The following is a 21,589-nucleotide window of genomic DNA, read 5'->3' on the forward strand; positions in this document are numbered from 1 at the left end:
TGTTGTAGTTCATATACAATAATTTTTTATGGTATAAGTATAAACTTAACTAATGTAATATAGTAAGCTCATATATACTGAGGCTTTTGCCTCATTTGCACAATGATTACTCCACAGTGCATTAATACAGATTGAGGCACTTTAGTAATATTTTGGTTATCAATTTTGTTTATCAAGGAGTATATTCATAAATTGAACAGCGCAATTCAATCTTGTCTGGTATTTTAGTAGATTATATGGCATTGTCTCGAATGTTAAATTCCTTTCATTCTTAATTGCCAAATTTCATCTTTTGACTTGTTGTGACAGCCCATTTTTTGATATGTGACATTTAACATTGCTATGTATTGTTGTTTCCTTGTAACCCTTTGTGTGTATTTTTTGTATCCCTTTACTCACCTGTTCTTGTTATCTCTTGTAATCTAATTGGTGGGGTGGGGTATAAACTTACCTGACTTTCACTTACCTGTTATCCTATGACTAAGTGCCGCACGGCACGAAATGCGTAAGGACACGCCCCCCTTTCCTCCGTCTCCTGTTGGTAGTGTGTATGTAGTGACTCATGGAATAAAGTTCCTGTCTGGTTTACTTTTACCAAGTGTGCCTCCTCTTCTTTCTTCTAGGGTTTTTTTTTATTTGGGGGGGCTTTTTTAGTTAGATAGGGCTATTAGATTAGGTGTAAAAAATTTTTTTTTGATAATTTGGTTTGTTATTTTTCGTAATTTAGTGTTTTTTTTGTAACTTAGTGTTTTTTTGTTGTTGTAATTTAGTACTTTTAATAAGGTTTAATTTTATATTTAAATAATTTTAGTAGGGTTAGGTTTTTATAATATGTAATTTAGTTTATTTAATTGGTAGTTTAATTTAATTTTAGTATAATAGGTTAATTAATAGATTAAAATAAGTTTATTTTAATTCCACAGGTAAATTTTTATTTATATTAAGATAGGGATGTTGTAATTTTAATTTAAAGTTAAGGGGTTGTTAGGTTTAGGGGATAATAGGTTTAGTTAGTGGTGGTGATGTGGGAGGCCAGAGGTTTAGGGGTTAATAAGTTTTAGTGGCGGCGGTGTCGGGGAGCGGCGGAATAGGGGTTAATACATTTTATTTATGTTACAGCGATGTTGGGGCGGCAGATTAGGGGTGTTTAGACTCGGGGTTTATGTTCGGGTGTTAGGTGTAAACGTAACTTGTTTTCTACCATAGAAATCAATGGGGTATATTTAATTCTCTTGCAGCATCGAACATAAGCTTTCGGTGCTTTCAGACTTCCATTGATTTCTATGGCATCCGCGGCCTCAATGGTGGCGGATTGAAAACCAGGTACGATGCGTTGAAATAGCCGCGAGCGTACCTGTTAACTATTTCATAAATGGGGAAAAGTGTCAAATAAAGTCGAATGTGTATTTGGAACATCTGTAATGACGTAAGCATCAATCTGCGTCGGATTGAGATCGCGGGATCGTATGTTACGTCACAAATTTCAACATTTGCCGGTCTTGAGGCTTTGATAACTAGGTCAGATCAATCTCACAACAATTACGATAATCCCCATAGACATGTCCATTTATTGTATGGGCGTAGTAATTCTGCCATCTTTTAACTGCAGAATAACAAAGTATTTGATTGAAAAAACGTATTGTTTTGTCAAGCATGAAGTGTCAACGGATGGTGTAGGGTGTCCGAGGTACAACAAACACATTAAGGTAATATTTAATCTTGTGTCCCTTTAAGAGGCTCATTAGTTTCAATAATATACAAGGTGCCTTTTGATATGTTTTACAGTCTGAGAAATGTTTAAAAACCCACTACTGTAATTGGGAAATACTGCTACTATTTTATTTATTTATTTTTTTGTTAATATCCCATAGTGTTAATCTTGTCTCAAGACAAAAAACTCACCATATAAAAAAACATGTTTTTTTTTACAATAAGCAAAGTTAGAAAAAAATGTATAGTGAACAATTTTATAGTATATTGCATGTAAATAACACACCATACACACGTGCACTATTTACCCATAATGCCCCAGCTCAAATGGATTAAACAATAATGTTATAATGTTTTTTCTTATACAACCTTTAATATGTAACACAGAACAAAGTAGCTGGCGGATCTCAATGCACTTTAGAAAGTGGATTTATTATAGAGAAACTAACAGTTTAAAAATCATGATATGATTTCAGCATCATTCAGCGTCTTATTCATTTTGGCAACAATCGCTTTAATCATAGACATATTGAGTATGCAGCTGCTGGCTCTTAAGTAGCTCAGAAATCAGCACCTCATTTGAAACATGCTGAGAATCTTAAAGGGACATAATACTCATATGCTAAATCACTTGAAACTGATGCAGTATAACTGTAAAAAGCTGACAGAAAAATATCACCTGAAAGAAAGAAGATATTTTACCTCTCAAATCCCACCAGAGTAAGTCCTGTGTAAAAAGTTATACTTCAGCTGCTGTCCAGCTGCAGGTAAAAAAAAAAAAAATGAAAAATGGAGGCAGCCAATCAGCATCAACAGTGCTGAGGTCATGAACTCTTTTACTGTGATCTCATTAGATTTCACTTACCTCTTATGAGATTTCATAGTAAACTTCCTTAAACTGAATAGGGAAATAATATGAGTGTGCATGAGGCTCACTCCCTTGCCGGTCCCAGGACAGGCATACTGATTTGCTGCTTAAAGTCCTTTACAATGGGTTGTGAATACTTAGGACATTTTGAAGTAAAATATCTTTCTTTTTTACATACAGATGTTCAGGTGATATTTTTTAGTCAGCTTTTTGTAGCTATGCTGCATCACTTTCAAGTGTTTAAACATGGTCCTTTAAAGTAACAATCATCTCTTTAACTTACTGACTTTGTATATGTAACTGTTGATCCACAACTAAATGTTAAGCTACATAATGACATATTCAGTAAGTGCATTAAATAATTTTAACTTTGCAAACATAGATACAAGAAGCAATAGAGGTGGCCACGTGCATCGCCTTTGCAATGGCATACAAGTTGCTAAGTCACAATATATAACTATATAGCAAATTTCACAGCTTTAACATAAGCGGTTGCAAAGAAATCACGTTTTTGAAATTTTCTTGTAAACCAATATGGCTTCCATAGCTTGTGACCAATTCCTTCAACATGAACAAATGTGACTCTGTCATAATATAAGGTTATACAGCAAGTTTCATAGTTCTAACATAAGCAGTTGCAGAGAAATTAGATTTTCAAAATTTTTGCATAAAACAAAATGGCTGCCAGATCATATGATATACAGCCTCCATATTATGCACAATAATTCTCACCATAGATGTCAATAAACATGGCAAAAATAAAGCATTTTTGTAAAACGGTTTTTGTTTTATTATTAATTTAAAGATATTGTTAAGCGATTTTGAACAATTCAAAATGGCTGCCAAACCACATGACCTATCAACTTCTCTTGAACAAATCTGAATGTTAGTCATAAGATAACTCTGTAAACAAAATTTCAAGTCTGTGCCATAAGCGGTTTCGGAGAAGATTTTTGTAATTTTTAAAAACAGCGCAAACGAAACAAAATGGACGCCAAGTTATGCATTGCATGGCTTTCAAATTGCACATACTAATGCTCACTATAGACCTCTACAATTTACAGAAGTTTTATGAAAATTTGCAAATGTTTTATTTCACGAAGGCGACTGTGCAGTGCAAATTTTTACTGCAATATTGCCTTTAGGTGTCATGACTATGTGTACTCATGTTTCTGCTACACTGTAATATAGTTAAATAGTGTAAACATAATGCATAAAGTGCAAATTTACGCAATTAAACAGTAATAAAAAGACGAATGGCTCATAGCAGCCATGTGGATTATGGCAAATTCGCAGTTTGAACAAACTTGGTAGAGGACCTTTCAAGGAGCCCATGTGCAAAATTATGCTTCATTGCACTTAGTGGTTGCAGAGAAGAAGATGTTTAAAGATTTTCGCACATTTCAAAATGGCAGCTAGATCATGTGACTAAATCACTTCTCTTGAACAAACTTTTTTCTAGGTCAATACAGCAGTACACACAGCAAGTTTCACAGCTGTAACATTCCGGAGAAGCAGATTTTCAAGCAGTTGTCGACATTTGTCGCAAAAAGCAATATGGCTGCTAGATCACATAACCTATTAGATTTATTTTGCACAGGATTATGCACATCATAGATCTCTAGCATTGTGCCAAGTTTCATTAGTTTTTGAGTTATGCTGCTGTTTTATATGCATTTGAATAAGCTTGGCGGAATAATAATAATAAAAAAATAAAAAATAATAATAATAATCCTGACAATAACAATAGGTTGTCCTGCAACTTTGTTGCATGGCCACCTAATTAGACATACACTGTGTCACATAAATAATTCATAATAACCCTTAAAAAATGATACATCTAAGACCAAGCTAATAATGAATTCAAGTACATTGCAGGGTGAGATAAATATTCATCTTTCAAAATACCTGCCACTTATCGGCTCTCCTGATTTTACACCAGGGTTTAACGATAATACGGCATTCAAAATCTGTCGGAAGAAGGGGTTGCAATATTTTTTTCAGTTAGTTCAGGGTGAAGGGCAAGTCTTGCAAACATTTGAAGTAATGGCTAAACAATATCAGTTACCGATAAAAACTTTCTATGCCTATTTACAAGCCAGAAGTTTTCTCTCTAAACCTCTGCAGATTTGTGTGGGACCCAGGGATTGAGGCAGGAGTGAAATTGTACTTGAGTGGGAAAAGATCAATATCATATTGGTATACACTTCTACTAAATATACCAGTGCAAGCACACGTCAATAACAGGAAATTGTTTCTAACTAAATATATTAATCATCTTCAAGATGAAAATATTGGTAGGAGCATAAAACTGGCAAATGCAGCCACGAGAGTTACTAGCTGGAAAGAATCACAGTTTAAGCTCCTAAATAATTTTTATCTCACTCCAATGAGGATCAGCAAATGGGGACAGCCGAGACATAAGGGGAAGTGTTTCAAATGTCAGAGAGAGGGTGCAGACTTACCGCATTTTATATGGGAGTGCCCTAAAATACGTCAATTTTGGAGTAAAATCCAATTTTGGGTGAACAGGTTTTTACGTGTGGAGTGGGTTCCCCAATTAAGACATATCTTTCTTTTAAAAGAATACGGGAGGTATAAAGGCGAGGGACTATTAATTAATATGGCCATTCTGGCTGCCAGACATATGATATTCGTGAAATGGGGAGCTTCTGAGGTCCCGACGATAGGGGAATTTCTTAATACTATCAAGTTACAAATGACCATAGAAAGACAGTATTTGGTTGGGGGATCGGAAAAGGTAATAAGGACCTTCTTTGATAAGTGGAAGAGGGTAATTTTAGCATGGCCCCAGCACTTAAGAAGAACGTAAATTTCATGTCACTGGTAGTTGGGGAAGTTCTTCCGACATATTGGCTTTAATGCCTCTCTGCCTCTCTGTCAGGGATGGGCTGGCAAGTGATTATGAATTGTGGCGATAGATAGTGTATATAGCGGGTTCCTTTTTTTTTTTTTTTTCTTCTTTTCCTTTTCCGCCGAGTTGGCAATGGATATTCTTTGAATAGGAGTTGTAATTTCCGGATCGGACATCTGGATAGAAAGCTGTGTCTGTCAGTAATATTTGGAAATATATGTTTTGTATTCTGTGTTCTTTGCGAATATGATGATCTCTGTTGTTATGACGTATGAAGCCTTCAATAAAAACATTTAAAACCAAAAAAAAAAAAATAATAATAAAAAAAAAAAAATAGGTTGTCATGCAACTTTGTTGCATGGCCACCTAATTAGACATACACTGTGTCACATAAATAATTCATAATAACCCTTAAAAAATGATACATCTAAGACCAAGCTAATAATGAATTCGAGTACATTGCAGGGTGAGATAAATATAGAGGATTTAGAACCAAGTCATAGGTTCCTCTGCATTGCAAGTGCTGCAAATTAGCCTGAACACCATTCCCATTATATCAACAATGGGGAGTAAATATAAAACATACTTGTATACGAGGTCCTTTGGGGATCAATAATTGTCAAATATTTGAATACATTTATCTATAACAGATCAAAAGTTAACTAATTGACGTGACCAGAAGTTTATTACATCTCCGTCAATATTGAATAGTGATGTCACGAATTGTTCACTGGCGAATAGTTCCCGGCGAACATAGCATGTTTGCTTTTGCCGCGGTGTTCGATCCGCCCCCTATTCATCATCATTGAGTAATATTTTGACCCTGTACCTCACAGTCAGCAGGCACATTCCAGCCAATCAGCAGCAGACCCTCCCTCCCAGACCCTCCTACCTCCTGGACAGCATCCATTTTAGATTCATTCGGAAGCTGCATTGTTAGTGAGAGGAGGGACAGTGTAGCTGCTGCTGATTTAGTAGGGAAATCTATAGCTAGGCTAGTGTATTCAGTGTCCACTACAGTCCTGAAGGACTCATCTGATCTCTGCTGTAAGGACAGCACCCCAAAAAGCCCTTTTTAGGGCTGTTTTTTTTTTTCCTGTGTAATCTAATTGCAGTTGCCTGCCTGCCAGCGTGTGTGTCAGGCTCACAGCATATACTGTGCCCACTTGCCCAGTGCCACCACTCATATCTGGTGTAACAGTAGTGTAGATTTAAAAAAAAACAACACTTTTTTGACTGTGTTAAATAATAGCAGTCAGTTTCCTTCACACGTGTGCGTTTAAGTGCCTGCCTGCCAGGGCACAGTGTCACCCCAGTGCAACTCATATGTGGTGTAACAGTAGTGTAGATTTAAAAAAAAAAAACAATTTTTTGACTGTGTTAAATAATAGCAGTCAGTTTCCTTCACACGTGTACGTTTAAGTGCCTGCCTTCCATGGCACAGTGTCACCCCAGTGCAACTCATATCTGGTGTAACAGTAGTGTACATACCTGATGTTTTAAAGCACGTTATTCCAAACAATTTAGGAATGTTAGGTGATTTATGCCCTTTATGGATTAAAACCAGACTCTGCATCAACTATGTAATTTTCCATGGGAGTTTTGCCATGGATTCCCCTCCGGCATGCCACAGTCCAGGTGTTAGTACCCTTGAAACAACTTTTCCATCACTATTGTGGCCAGAAAAAGTCCCTGTGGGTTTTAAAATTCGCCTGCCTATTGAAGTCTATGGCGGTTTGCCCGGTTCGCCCGTTCGTGAACAGTTGTGGAAGTTCGCGTCCGCCGTTCGCGAACGCAAAATTTTAGGTTCGCGACATCACTAATATTGAAGCCATATGGCCTCCTTGTTTTTAGTTGGAAAGTCCAAAAAGCTTCTCTGTACAAAAGTTTGCTAGTTCTATCACCCCCTTGCAATGGAGCTTGTACACGTTCTATTACCTGCCATTTGAAACTTGTAACATTTTGTCTGTGCTGAAAAATAAAGTGCCTGGCTAGATCAGAACATTCTACACCATTGCCAATATTGTTGAGGTGCTCTCTTATATGGGTACGTGCCTCTCTAGTAGAGCACCCTACATATTGTGTGTCGCATACAGTACATTCTACCAAATAAACAACATATGTAGTGCGACAATTAATACATCCAGACAATTCATACACTTTTTGTGTGACTTTAGATTGAAAATTACGTGATACTTTGGTACACCCACAGGCAATACATTTACTATTGTAGCACTTGTAGTGGCCCTTAATATTCAACCAACTAATATTATTGATTTTAGTTGTTTTTAACATACTAGGTGACAACAGGTTGCCCAACGTACAACCACTTCTAGCAACATAATCATTAGAAAAAAAGGTTTTTAGACTGTCCTCTGCAGTCAGAATAGGCAAATGTTTATCAATGATATTACACACCTCTCTGAATTGTGAACTAAATGTGGTAATAAAAATGGGCTTGGGGTTTTCAAATTTATTTTGGGTAGTATTTGGTCTAATGTCTGGTAGCATATGGTCCCTGTTCATACGGGTTACTTTCAAATTAGCCCTATTGATTATCTTACTTGAATAACCCCTTTCAAGTAATTGTGATTTAAGAATTTCACATTCTCTGATATAGGGGCCTATTTATTAAAGTGCGAGCTGACATGATACGATGTAGTGTATCATGTCAGCCACACATTGATAAAAGCATTGCACAAGCAGTTCTTGTGAACTGCTTGTGCAATGCCGCCCCCTACAGATTTGTGGCCAAACAGTAGGGGGTGTTGCTACGTGCATGTAATATGGCATTAGATATAATAGGTTTTCTATACACGATAGTGTGAACTTTCCTAGATACATCATTGCCTGTCAAAGCTATGTCTAGATAGGGTATACTATGTTTTTCAACAGTATGAGTGAACTGTAAATTAAAGTTGTTTTGATTAATATATGATATAAATTCATTAATATCTTGTTGAGCGCCTGTCCAGATAAGCAGAAGGTTGTCTATGTATCTTTTATAAACTTTGGCTTAGCAAAAAATCCAATACTCTAATTATGAAGTCTTTCAATGTACTATCATTACTATAATGGTCCAATGAATATTTCACTGCCTCAAGACCACAGCGATGTGGAATGGCCGAATATAATCTGACCACATCGACTGTAAACCATGTGCAGTTGTAATCCCAAACAACTTGGTCCAGACTATTAAGAAGGTGCTTGGTATCTTTGAGGTAAGAAGGCAATTGGTATACAATTGGTTGAAGGAGAGATTCCACCCAGCTCGAGAGATTTTCAAACAGTGACCCAATACCCAAAGCAATGGGTCTACCCTTCACCTCCTCCAAGGACTTGTGCACCTTAGGAAGATTGTGAAAGATAGGGTTCACTGGTCTTGATACAAAAAGAAAATCCAAAGTATCAGGGTCTAGAATTCCGTCCTCAAACCCATTATCTAATAGATTCCACAGTTGTAATTTAAAATCCTCAGTGGGATTTCTAGTGAGTTTTTGGTAAACATTCTCATCATATAACTTTTGGCCTCATTCATGTAAACAATCTTAACCTAAACAACAATGCTACCTCCCTTGCCTGACTCCTTTATGACTATGTTGTCTCTAGTTTTCAGACTCTCAAGATCTCTGTAGATTAGTTAAATTAGGATAGGCTCTTTCTGGACAACTCTATTAGATCTTCCTTAATTCTATGGTGGAATGCTTCCAAAAAGGGACCCATATCCTTGGTTGGGTAAAACACTGATCTGGGATTGATTTGAGATGTGTATGGAATGTATCTGCTTCTTCGCCAAGTTCCTGTAAAATTAGATTATCACATGTTTCCTTAAAATCAACCAGGTCTTAAATATTAGAGGTTCTCAAATTGTACTCATTCCCAACTACATCTACCTGATTTTCATTGTTTTCTCCTTGTTTATCTTTATTCCAAAAATGTCCTTAAAGTTAGATCTCTAACCATTTTGTTCACATCTACTATCATTTCAAATAAATTAAAATTATTGTTTAGAACAAAACCCAAGCCCAAACCCAGTACTTCTAATTCCATGAGTGTAATTTCTGTACTAGACAAATTTATAATCCTCATACTAGGTATTTGTTCCAGCCTCACCTTGCTCTCGCTGGCCCTGACCTTCCTCTTGTGCCTCTTTCTACATCTCCTCCTCCCTCTGTAGCTCTGGTGAACTTTAGAAAAACCTGTTGTTCACTAGACTTAATACATGATTTGGATCAAATGCCTAATGGCCTAGTGTCTCCTTCACTATCATTTAGAAATTCTAATCTCCTCTGTTCTATTTTCAATTTAGAAGGGCCTGCATCCTTTTGCTACTGGAATTTCTTGTTATAACAAGTTCTAGGCTTATACCCCTAGTCTCTTTGGGTCTGATTCCTCTGAGTGCACTAGAATAATTTCTAAAGGGCTGCTCTGTTCTATCTACTGAATAGTCAGTATCCGAATATGTGACTCTCTTATCCTGCTTCTTGGATGTATACTGAGCCTTAGATTTTGATCTAGACCTAAATCTTCTCTGTCTAGAACCCTAAAAGCCAGAGTGGTAGTGTCATGTGTACACCCTGTTATTCACATTTCTTAACTTAAAGTTCAGTTCTAAATTTATTCCCAGTCTCTTGTAAAAGATGGTCTAATTCAGTATACTTAGGGTGATCTGTGAAATCATTAAATTGAACTTGAATGTTCTTAATTTCCTCTCTTGCTTTCTCAAGTTGTGTCTCTTTAAATCTGATGATAAGTCCCATCAATTTCTAAGAGCATTCACTTAGTGTGTTGTTCCATTCTTTTATGAAATCTAAATCTTCAACCTGAAATGTTGGATATTTATTTAATCTAAGTCCCTGAGGTATAATTTTTCAAGGGCCCTTTTATCCCACCAGATTTTGTACTCCTTCGATAGTGTCCTTTCCATCAGTAAAAATACATCACTTATAGGCAGTCTCTTTCTGTCTAATAAATTTATCATCCAGAGAAAGTCTACATCAGTTAATTATTGTTAGGATACTGAAATGTTTACCCAAGTATACATATATGAATAACCTTCTCCACTCAGTCTCACACCAAACCTTGGGATACAATCAGATTTTATATTCTATTTGTGATCATAGAACTGAGAGTGACCCAGAGATGGTCAAGGAAGGAAATTCAAAAAAAGGAGTAAATGTGACAGAGATATAAGGTAGTAACAGAAATACTATAGAATGTGTCTATGTATTCAATAGATCAGTATTCATATACATATGTATGCGGTTCTGTCCACTTAGTTTGCCTTAATGCGTTTCCCAAGAACCTTCAAAAGAGTTCATATATATATACTGTATATAGTATCAATCATCAAATGGTATAGGCAGAGCTGAGAATTGCAGCAGAAGCGTGTACAAGAATCAAGACACTTATTAGCGTTATATCCAGCTGAGGAATTGTTAGCATATCGTCATCAGCAAAACTAGCACACAGAGCCCTTGGTTCGTGCAAGTTGTAATGATATTTAACACAGTAAAGTGCGAGCAAAGTTCAGGTAAGTATGTACTCTACAACCTTATGCCAGTATTGAATATAGAAGAAATTTAACGATACCAGTTCATGCAGAGTTAGTGCGGTTTCCGAGATGCATAGCTTGTTAGTGTACTACTGATGACGTCACACGCTCTGGCGTGTCTGTGAGAGGATTCCAATTCAGTTACCACAGCTGCTCGTTGCAAAGGAAACAATACGTTAAAGGCAGGTAAACGTTGTATAACAAAGAGACAATAAGAACTTATCAGGAACTTGTAGGAAGCCGCTGTAAAGGATAAATACAAGTTATAACAGGGCTGAATAGTTGTACAACATGTATCCATGAATCCAAATTACCAAGCAATCATTGAGAGGGGAAATGACGATAAATAGTGTCTGATTGTCATGTGCTTTATTATATAAGTAATAAGTGCACAGTTGTAATCCAATCTAAACCCGGTATCTTATAACCACAGCGTAAGACGAGAAATTGAATAATAGAATAGCAAGCAAAAGATCTCCCTTAGCTGGCTCCAAACGTTTGGTATAAAGCGTAACCTTACGATCAGGTAAAACAGGCTCAAGTCCCCTAACTCACTTCACTTATTTGATACAAGAGAGTCAATTCAAAACGGGTTAAGGCAAATCGTAATAGCGGTAAGCATACTGCATGTGTGTTCCTTTGTTCTGGGATACACTCGGTCTGGGACTCCGCTTGCTTCCAACCTTCTCCGTTAGTGTCTCAACTTGTACAGTCCAAGAGTAAGTGAGTGAAATAACGCAGTATTGGCCCACGGCTTCTCCTCTCTACCCATGGGTTTTCTCATCTGATTGGGGCTTGCCTTATGACATCATGTACCAGTAACTCTGTAGGATTGCAGGGTTGAAGAGACTCAAGCCAGATCGCAAATATAGTAGCAAAGAACAAAGTAGCCGGTAATTCTCAATGCACTTTAGAAAGTGGATTTATTATGGAGAAAGAAACAGTTTAAAAATCAAATATGTATTTGTTATTATTATCACTCAACCACAGCACAACATGAAATACTGTACAAATTGAATGACATCTATTACTTACCCACATATTTCATGTTGATATTTTTTTTTTTTACATTGCATGCTCTATCTGAATCATGAAAGTTTAATTTTGAGTTAACAGTCCCTTTAAGTTACTCAGTTCTACCCCATGAAATGTAAGGGCATTTGTTCCTAACTGCACTCTACCAGAAACTAACATTTCAGACAATCTTGTGCACAGGCCACTTAGCAGTAGCAAATGGCAGAGCATTGTTCTTGGTTTCTACCATTGCGACAATATTTTAATGCCTTTTTTTTTGGTCTGTAAGAAGAGCTACATTAACTGAAAGAGATTGTTTGACTACAGCAGATATTAAAGGGACATTAAACCCAAAAAAATTCTTTCATGATTAAGATAAAGAAAACATTTTTTAAAAAGATTCCAATTTACTTCTATTATCAGATTTATTTAATTCTCATGTTATTCTTTGTTGAAGAGATACCTATGCAGGCATTGCGCACATGCCTAAAGCACAACATGACAGGAAATAGTGCTGCCCTCTAGTGTTCCTGCTAATATATAAAGTTGCAAAACTGCTGCCATATAATGCTGCAGACACGTGCACACACTTACATCCCTGCTTTTCAAAAAAGGCTAACAACAAAACGAAGAAAATATGATAATTGAAGTAAATTAAAAAACTGTTTGAAATGTTATGTTCTATCTAAATCATGAAAGAAAACATGTGGGTTTTATGTCCCTTTAACTCTAGTCAGACAGGTGCACAAAGCGATGAATTAGCATGCTGTGGTATTAGTAGTCATAACAAGCCTTGTTCAGAATGGAAAACATATAAATTATTTGTTTGATTACATGTAGCTAACATAATGCATGGCCTGTTTAAATACTATTCAAAAATAACAAGAAGAACAAAAATATCAGTTCCACTTAGATTACATACTTGTAGGTACAAATATGCACCTTCATTATTCTTTTCTTATACAATTCCAAAACTTTATTTATAAAGTGCTCCATTGACGTCACAAACTCAGCTGTTCTAAGTTCCTTTATTATTATAGACCAACATATCCCAAAATATTTGGCAAAGGAAGTAGAATTGTCTATAAATAGTTACCACATTATTATGCTGGAGCCTGTGCACACAAATAGAATGGAAACTAGAATTGCCAGCTAACTAGACCAATAGGTTTTTTTTTATGTAAAATTACTTTACAAGTCATAACAATGTACTTAGTGAAGGCTTGGTAATAACAATAAGATATATGTTATAGTGAGACCATTGTTTAGAGTTTAAATGAGCATAATACTCAAAGGCCTGGATTAAATTGGAACACAATTGCTGCCGCAAGAAGCACAAGCACAATCGCAAGGTCACAATATTCTTACCGCTAGAACCCATATTCCAAGAGGCCTATTTATCATATGTCTGTCGCTCTCTGTATTCAGCATTGCGCCAGTAGCTCTTGTGAGCTGCTGGTGCAACGCCACCCCCTGCAGACTCGTGGTCAATCGGCCACCAGCAGGGGGTGTCAATAAACCTGATCGTACTCGATCGGGTTGAATTCAGGCGATTCCTGTCCGCCTCATCAGAGCAGGCAGACAGGGTTATGGAGTGCTGCTTGATAACTGGCGTTTCTGGCTCCGTACAGGGTTTAATAGATAGGCCCCCAAGTCGGGAGTGACCTCACTTGAGCAAGATCACGATACCTAATGCTCCTTATACTTTTAAGGACAAGCACAAAGTGGAAACGCTCATTTTACAAGTTCATAGTTATCCCTTGTACTCGAACAATAATAACATTAAAGGGACAGTCTAGTCAAAAATTGAACTTTTATAATTCCAATAGGGCATGCAATTTTAAACAGGTTTCAAATGTAGGTTATAGAGGGGTGTGTGCACTCTGCTAGTTAATTAACATGAACCAAAAATTAAGGTGCAAGCAGTCACTAGCTAATATAATTCATATATAGACAGAGAAAACACCCTCACAAACCGTGGATATTAAAGAATGACAAGGCTGCACTCTGGTTCAAATTGAAAAATAGTTTTATTTATCCCCTTAACACCATCTCAACCACCTGCAAAAAATAAAAAAACGCTGAAAATATAAATACAACTAGATCACTGTCAGGATAATAGCATACTTATTCTCTGCACTGTCCCTTTAAAGCATCCTGCTCCCATTAACTTCAGCCTATTTAAGGCCCCTCCCAGCATTTTCACATTGCTTAGTATTGAAGTTTGTCTTAAACCTTAACCTGAGCCTGCACTCTGTGAGATTTATCATACTACTTCTGTTTGTTGGATTCCTCTACTCCATCTAACTGGATTTCTGTTGTCATTCCTCTCCTACCTGCCTGCTTCTCCCTCAGAAGATTCAGCTATTTCAAAAGGCTCATTGCAACCTTTACCTCTAACCCAGTTTTCCCTGCAGCTCACCGGCCTTGGGATTCACCTTTCACGGAGCTCTGCTTCCTCATGCTGTGACGTCATCAGCCAGCTGCTACTGAGCTTCCCTGCTCCCTCTGGCAAGTCGCCATTACAACCCGGTGTTTGCAACTATCATTATAACAGTTCTGTTAGCGGTAAGCCAGTCTCTGAATTTTTACTTAGCTGCTATACTTTCAGATTAGTATCTCAGTTGCTGCTGTTATTTCTGTGACTTTTTGTTCATTCCCTCATATCCTACTGTTTTACCGTAACTCTGTTCACAATAGCAATTGCTTTTTTTTTCTATGATCATAGTACCATTTTTTCCTTGCTTATTTAATTTTTACCTTTATTATTTTTAAAATCTCAGGTATATCTGGGCATACCCCTGCTGCATTTACTTTCTCACAGTGACTACCCAGACACATGTGGCAGCGATAGGGAATATGCTCAATTACTGCCTGTATACTAAAACTTTGCAATAAGGAATAAGGTTTTACATAGCTGCCTAATTCCTAAATTTTGTTTTACCTTTTCACTCTGTTGCAAACAAACATACAATTTTTACTGTTTTTCCATTCCAGCAGTTGTGGTAAAAATAACTAAGCTGCACACATTTTTTCTTCCTTAGTTGTGCCTGACATAATACTAAGCCTAAACTATGGACCCAGCTGGAATGAACGCACATGTGCAAAATATCACACAGAGGGTTGATTTATTAACTGAAGCTGTTATTACTTTGAAAACAGAAAATGATACTTTAAAAGCTTATATCAGGGATGTGGTTGATAAGAGGGTACCTATATTAGAACCACAGGTTAGTACACCAGAAAAATTTAGTGGTGAGAGATCTGAGTATAGAGATTTCAAGAATGCTTGTTTGCTTATGTTCTCCCTTAAACCTCATACCTATCCCACTGATAGAGCAAGGGTACTCACAGTTATATCCTATTTGAGAGGTGAGCCCCGCACATGGGCCAACACTTACTTTGAGAATAACGATGATATACTTAATTCTTTGGAAAGTTTTTTTTCTGCTATGGGTCAGCTATATGAGGATCCATATAAACAGCTTACTGCTGAAACTGCAATGCGAGGCTTGAAACAAAAGAAAAGAGTAGTTGAGGATTACATTGCCGAATTTAAAAAATGGGCGAAAGACACTCAATGGAATGACCTTTCACTGAGAAATCAGTTTAGATTAGGCCTTTCAGAAGGAATTAAGGATGAGTTGTCTAGATCTGAACTACCACATACTCTTGAGGCTTTAATGTCACTTAGCATAACTATAGACAGAAGACTGAGAGAGAGACAGCAGGAGAGATCATTTCATGAATATCCTGCAAAGAAACAAAATACACCCAGCCCCAGCAAATCAACTGCTGAACCTATGGATATAGGTTTTATAAAGGGACCATTAACCCCTGAGGAGAAGATGCGACGAAGGGCTAATAACCTCTGCTTATACTGTGCTTCAGACAAACACACTGTCAGGGACTGTCCTTCCCTCCTGAAACAAAACAAGGGTAAGATATATAAAGAACCTTTTTGTTGTACCACTCAGGATCATGCTCTCCCTTACCTAAATTTATCTCTTCTCTTACAGTGGGAGTCACATCGAATCAACGCTCCCGCGATTATTGACTCAGGAGCTACAGCCTCCTACATAGATACTGTATTCACTAAATTCAATAAAATTCCACTTGTGCAAAAAAGGTCTCCTGTGTTATTACGTGGAATAGATGGTAATCCAATCACATCAGGTCCAGTTAAATATCAAACAATACCCTTACTTGTTGTTACCCCAGAACACCATAGGGAGTATATGTCATTTGATGTAATATCATCCCCTATTTCACCCATAGTTCTCGGTATAAACTGGCTCCGAATTCATAATCCTGAAGTAAATTGGTCTACCTCAACAGTCACATTTAATTCTACATTCTGCTCTACTACTTGTTTCCCAGTTACTATTTTGCAAACCACTGAATCCAATGAGACAATTCAAATTCCTGAGGTTTATAAGGATTACGCAGATGTATTCAGCAAAACCCAATGCGACAATCTTCCTCCTCACAGGAAGTATGATTGTCCTATTGAGATCATACCTGGCTCTGAGATCCCCACGGGTCATATTTACCCACTCTCAAACCCTGAGTTAACACACCTTAAATCTTACTTAGATGAAAATCTAAGGAAAGGTTTCATCCGTCCCTCCACCTCTCCAGCTAGTGCTGGGATTTTTTTTGTTAAAAATAAGGATGGCTCATTGAGGCCAATCGTTGACTACAGACAACTAAATAAAATTACAGTAAAAAACAGATATCCTTTACCCCTCATCCCGGAGTTAATTGAAAGGTTGGAGGGAGCAAAATTTTTCACAAAATTGGACTTAAGAGGAGCCTATAATCTCATCCGAATTAGATCTGGAGATGAGTGGCTCACGGCGTTTCGAACAAGATACGGATTGTTCGAATACGTCGTGATGCCTTTTGGGCTCTGCAACGCGCCCGCAACTTTCCAGCACTTAATTAATGACATTTTTAGGGACATATTAGATGTCTTTATTGTCATTTATCTGGATGATATTTTAATTTATTCCAAGACCTATCAGGAACACATTTCCCATGTTAGACAAGTTTTATCAAGGCTCAGAGGTAACCACTTGTATGCTAAGGCTGAGAAATGCCTGTTCAATTCACAGACCATATCCTTTCTGGGATATGAAATTTCTCCTTCAGGTATCCATATGGAACAAAAAAAGGTTGATGCAGTTTTAAATTGGCCCATACCAACAACTAAACGTCAAGTTCAGTCCTTCATGGGTTTTGCGAATTTCTACCGCAAATTTATTAAAAATTTCTCCAAACTTGCTCTTCCTTTAACTGTTCTAACAAAAAATAATTCACATTTCAGGTGGACTAAAGAAGCACAATCCGCTTTTGATTTGTTCAAACAAAAGTTCACTTCAGCACCAATACTCCGTTTTCCTGACCCTAATCTGCAATTTGTTCTTGAGGTGGACGCCTCAAATTCTGCTGTTGGCGCTGTTCTCTCCCAAAGAGAAAACTTGTCAAAACCGTTACATCCTGTGGCTTTTTACTCCAAGACTTTGAATAGTGCGGAACAAAACTATCCTATTGGTGACAAAGAACTCTTAGCCATAAAACTCTCCCTGGAACACTGGCGACACCTCCTTGAAGGTACTTCCATTCCTACACTCATCTATACAGATCATAGGAACCTGCAGTATTTGAAGGCCATTAGAACCTTGTCAGCAAGACAGGTTCGCTGGAATCTCTTTTTCTCTCGTTTTAATTTCCTCATCACATATCATCCTGCTGGAAAGAACCAAAAAGCTGACGCACTATCCCGGTTACCCACAAGTCTTCCACATCAAACGACCGACCAATCCATCATACCAAAAGAAAACTTCATTTCTTTTACTCTCGAAGTCTCATCTAACCTTAAAAAGGAACAGTTGGCCGACTCTACAAAGCCATCACATCTTCTTCAACTTAATACTCAAGGACTTTATTCTCATGATTCAAAGATATAAGTTCCACCTTCCCTCAGACTCATTCTCCTTCAATCTGTACATGATTCACCTCTAGCTGGTCATCCAGGTATCCATAAAACTCTCGATCTAGTAAAAAGAGATTACTGGTGGCCTCATATGGCAACTGAAGTTAAGGACTATGTAAACTCTTGTCTTAATTGTACCATTTCAAAAAGGGATAAACACTCTCCATATGGGTTGCTTTTGCCTTTGCCTACTCCAAAGAATCCATGGTCTGAGATTGCTTTAGACTTTATTGTAGATTTGCCAGTCTCTTCAAAGAATACCACCATCCTTGTCGTTGTAGATCTCTTCACGAAGATGTGCCATTTCATCCCCTTCTCCAAACTTCCTACCGCTTTGGAAACAGTACATTTGCTTCTCAAACATATTGTTAAGTATCATGGACTTCCCACTTCAATCCTCAGTGATCGTGGCAGTCAATTTTCTAGCAGACTATGGTACCATTTCTGTAAAACTTTATCTGTTGAGAGAAAGTTAACTACCGCTTACCACCCGCAATGTAATGGTCAAACTGAACGTTGTAACCAGTGGTTGGAACAATTTTTAAGACTCTTCTGTTCCTCTCAACAACATCTTTGGAGTGACTTCCTGCATTACGCTGAATTTTGTTACAACAACACTATTCATTCCACTACTGGTCAAACTCCCTTCTTCGCAAACTACGGTTTTCACCCCAAATTTCACATCCTACCATCTTCTACCGTTCCAGTATCTAGTATATCAGATTTGTCTGATTCCATCTCTTCCAACTTTAAAACCATCGAGTCCAACATCATAGCAGCAAAACAACTCCAGAAACAGTATTATGATCGCCGCAGAACTCCGCCTCCTGTCTACACTAAAGGTGATCTCGTCTGGCTATCCACCAAACACCTAAGTTTGAAAACCCCTTCGAAAAAACTTTCTCCGTTGTTCATTGGTCCATACCCTGTTGAACTCATCATTAATGCCAATGCTGTCTGGCTTAAATTACACGATAATTTAAGGGTTCATCCCACATTCCATGTATCCCTTCTCAAACCCTATAAGGATCTCAGGGATTTCTCTTTACAAACTTCCACCTATTTCTCTCGACCCTGAAATGGAGTATGAAGTTCACTCAATCCTGGATTCCCGTTTCCGCAGGGGACGTATTGAATATCTTGTTCGTTGGAAGGGTTTTTCTACAGATGATGATTCCTGGGAACCAGCTACCAACATATCCGCTCCTCGTTTGATATCTCATTTCCACCAGAGACATCCGGATCGTCCTGGCCCTTGAGCCTCTGGAGTGGCTCCTTGGAGGGGGGATTCTGTCAGGATAATAGCATACTTATTCTCTGCACTGTCCCTTTAAAGCATCCTGCTCCCATTAACTTCAGCCTATTTAAGGCCCCTCCCAGCATTTTCACATTGCTTAGTATTGAAGTTTGTCTTAAAACCTTAACCTGAGCCTGCACTCTGTGAGATTTATCATACTACTTCTGTTTGTTGGATTCCTCTACTCCATCTAACTGGATTTCTGTTGTCATTCCTCTCCTACCTGCCTGCTTCTCCCTCAGAAGATTCAGCTATTTCAAAAGGCTCATTGCAACCTTTACCTCTAACCCAGTTTTCCCTGCAGCTCACCGGCCTTGGGATTCACCTTTCACGGAGCTCTGCTTCCTCATGCTGTGACGTCATCAGCCAGCTGCTACTGAGCTTCCCTGCTCCCTCTGGCAAGTCGCCATTACAACCCGGTGTTTGCAACTATCATTATAACAGTTCTGTTAGCGGTAAGCCAGTCTCTGAATTTTTACTTAGCTGCTATACTTTCAGATTAGTATCTCAGTTGCTGCTGTTATTTCTGTGACTTTTTGTTCATTCCCTCATATCCTGCTGTTTTACCGTAACTCTGTTCACAATAGCAATTGCTTTTTTTTTCTATGATCATAGTACCATTTTTTCCTTGCTTATTTAATTTTTACCTTTATTATTTTTAAAATCTCAGGTATATCTGGGCATACCCCTGCTGCATTTACTTTCTCACAGTGACTACCCAGACACATGTGGCAGCGATAGGGAATATGCTCAATTACTGCCTGTATACTAAAACTTTGCAATAAGGAATAAGGTTTTACATAGCTGCCTAATTCCTAAATTTTGTTTTACCTTTTCACTCTGTTGCAAACAAACATACAATTTTTACTGTTTTTCCATTCCAGCAGTTGTGGTCCAAATAACTAAGCTGCACACATTTTTTCTTCCTTAGTTGTGCCTGACAATCACAGATATCCAGGCCAGGAATACAAAATTATGCTCAGATAGAGTAGGATACAGTTGTAGGACAAACACATGAGCACATAAGTATAAAATACACGCTCAAACAGACCCCACCATATAGATGAAGCAACAGTTCATAATTTGTCCTAACACAAGCTCATAAAGTACGTATGATGAGCAGTTGTATCATATAAAAGTTACAATCCTTTTAAGACTGAGACAAAAGTTGCCAAATGCACAAAAGAGCTCTTAGTGTAACAACACGCTCCAAACTCATGAAGAATATAAGACAAACGATACTTGCTGCTTTAAACTCCGGGTAATTGGATCCCCTATAAGTGAACCTCCACGGTTGCCAATTCAGTAGAGAGCTGGAGTGCACCGTTATCTCTGATACCTTGTCACAGATTCTCTCATATATCTTCCAGCTGCACACCGCCGTTATAAACAAACATGAAGGTCAGGGTTACCCCAGGAAAAGCAGGTATTCCAAGGATATTAGATACCAGTAAATAGAGTGCCAGGCATGACAAGTTTCACTCCTCTCATTTCCTGGGCTGGCACTGGGACTTCGTCAGATGCTTTCTGTCTGTTGAGACCGGTCTTTTAACTCCACAGTAAACTCCTTCTTTGCTCTCAATTTCCCTTTTCATCCTTAAAAGGACACCAGTATCTTATGTTATTAATGCAATACTGCATAAGTAAATCCACATTAATTTAAAATGATAAAGAATTCAGCTTATTTACAAGGACATATTTATATAATAGAATGTTTGTAGAGAAATTTATCCTATTTAAGGGAAAACACATCCTTCATGCTATTGTCCATCGTGAACAAAAATAACATCATGGCATTCACTTTGCAATTAGAAATTGTCATCTATCATTAATACCACAATGCAATTCTATCTAAAAGTAACTGGGATTGAACATATTAAGCAACACAGTATAGACATTGATAAATCGGTCCCCAAGTCATAAAAATATAGCTGCCACTTAGTGTCCAGATTCTTGTGTAGTTTTTTTTTTGACAGCTTGTTAAATACTGGACAGTTGTTGTCAACCCTCTTTGCAGAAAGGTTGTGGCCTCTATCCTCTCAGCTGCAAGTCTGTGTCTCCTGGCCTCTCTTCTCCTAGCCTGTGTCTTCTGGCCCACCTGGCCATGGGCGGACTGATCAGCCCTGCAAATAGGACCTGCACCGAGGGCCCAGCATGTCTGGGGGCCCACAAATGGCATCTCCATTGCTTCTGGAGTGCTGCTTAAGCTGGGGCTGACAACTGCCCTATCAGTAACTAAGCAAGTGTGGGTTTAGTGGGGCCCTGTCCCCAGA

At 37.9% G+C, this 21,589-nt stretch overlaps 1 long non-coding RNA gene across 1 annotated transcript; it reads left to right on the forward strand.

The window, feature by feature from the left end:
- Positions 1–15,872: 15,872 nt before the first annotated feature.
- LOC128659411 (uncharacterized) lies at positions 15,873–16,149 on the forward strand. Its single transcript, XR_008402371.1, has 2 exons — positions 15,873–15,960; positions 16,041–16,149. It is a non-coding gene; the product is annotated as an uncharacterized LOC128659411 (long non-coding RNA).
- The last annotated feature ends 5,440 nt before the right edge of the window (positions 16,150–21,589 follow it).

This window comes from Bombina bombina, chromosome 5 (assembly GCF_027579735.1).
Source record: "Bombina bombina isolate aBomBom1 chromosome 5, aBomBom1.pri, whole genome shotgun sequence".
NCBI classification, from domain to species: domain Eukaryota; kingdom Metazoa; phylum Chordata; class Amphibia; order Anura; family Bombinatoridae; genus Bombina; species Bombina bombina.